This window comes from Rhea pennata, chromosome 19 (genome assembly GCF_028389875.1).
Source record: "Rhea pennata isolate bPtePen1 chromosome 19, bPtePen1.pri, whole genome shotgun sequence".
In the NCBI taxonomy this organism is placed as follows: domain Eukaryota; kingdom Metazoa; phylum Chordata; class Aves; order Rheiformes; family Rheidae; genus Rhea; species Rhea pennata.
In genome coordinates, this window is record NC_084681.1 from 11,592,041 (window position 1) to 11,593,696 (window position 1,656).

Genomic DNA, 1,656 nt, shown 5'->3' on the forward strand with positions numbered 1-1,656 from the left:
GCCCTGCCCTGCGCCGCCCTGCGCCGCCCGCGCCGTCGGCGGCTCCCCCGGAGCGAGCCGAGCCGAGCCGAGCCGAGCCGAGCCGAGCCGGGAGGGGCGGGGGGCGCCCGCGCTCCGCCGCCGCAGCGCCCCCTGCCGGCCGCCCCCCGCCCCGCCGGCCCCCCCTCGCCCCCCACCGCCGCCCCCCCGGCCCTTCCTCCCCACCGCCTTGGGGTGGCACCGGCACCAGTTTACGTCTCCCGTGCCGGGAACTGCCCGCTGCCCGCGGCCTTCGCACCTCCGTGGCCCCCCAGGTTCCTGTTCCAGGCCCCCAGCTCGGCCTTCCCGCTGCTGGGGGAGCGGAGCAGCGCGGCTTGGCTTCTCCCAGCAGCAGCACCCTTCTGAGCCCATCTCCCGCTCCGGTGGTAGCGGGAGCTACGCAGTGCTGTGATTTGGGGACGCGACGCTTGTGTGAGCCTCAGCTAAGCCCGGGAACGCTGTCATGGCCGATCCTGTAGACAACAACTGCCCATGGCCCATTCCCGCCCCTCTTCAAAAGGATCAGTCTTTTCCATGCTATGATCTTCAACAGCATTAGCGCAAAAACAATCCAATCCTAATTCATCCTTTGCCTGTTCCCAGAAGGGCCCATTTCATTGCTTCCCATCTTCAAAACAAACCGTGAAGCAGCCCCTCCTGGGGACATGTCTCAGCAGGAGGATGCTGGCCAGGCATTTGCTCCTGTTTCTGAGGAACACAGCTCCAAAAGAGCTCCAGAACAGTGCCAGGAGACTGTCCTTAAATAAATAAAATTAAATTCATTTGAAGTGCAGATGATGACAACAAGGCCACATTCACCATGGCCTTAACTCTCCTCTCCTGCCAATGCCCCCAGTCCCCTGCTCACCTCGAGAGTTGCCCACAGGGTTGCACTCCATCTTCACTGTTCAGCTCGGGCATTTTGCCTTGGACTGAAGGTGGCCTGTGCAACCACTTGCAAGAAAATTCATCAGAGGGAGAGTCTGGTGAGAAGGCTCCAGCTACACGCGCTACAACTCCAACATCGAGATCTTTGTCACATCTTCAACTCTCAGCCCTCTACTATATAGAGGGCAAATAATTTTATTATAGAATAAAAAATGTAACTATCCCTGTCTATCACACCAGATGATGATGCTAAGAAATGTGGCATGTCCTACAGGATACTGACATAAAAGGTAGAGAGATCATCTTCTTATTCCAGTGTCGGCAGACACCTAGTGTAGAAATGGCATTTTCTAAGCCATCCAGAGAAGGCACACGTATGGCACCTAGGCTGGTTGCAATCCTGTGAATAAAGATGAACAGGCTTTGCCAAAGCTGGGTGGGACACTGGGAATGCTATGGGGTTAGGCACATGGCCATGGAGCACAGCATGCAGCGGGCAAATGGGCCCTCAAACAGACGGAGCTAGATACCTAGGGCAGCTACAGCTTCCATCAGAAATATCTCCTCTACAAGAAAACAACAGCGAGTTTAATCACAATACAGATAAGGTGGGGAGGGGCTATGCGGTTTAAAACCTACCACTCTCAGGGTTTCAGAGCTCATAATCTGTTACCTTCTCTCGAAGGCCCACACTTCAACATTTTCTTCCTAAAAAACACGGAGGGGATGTGTTTATTTTCCAGGACGTGC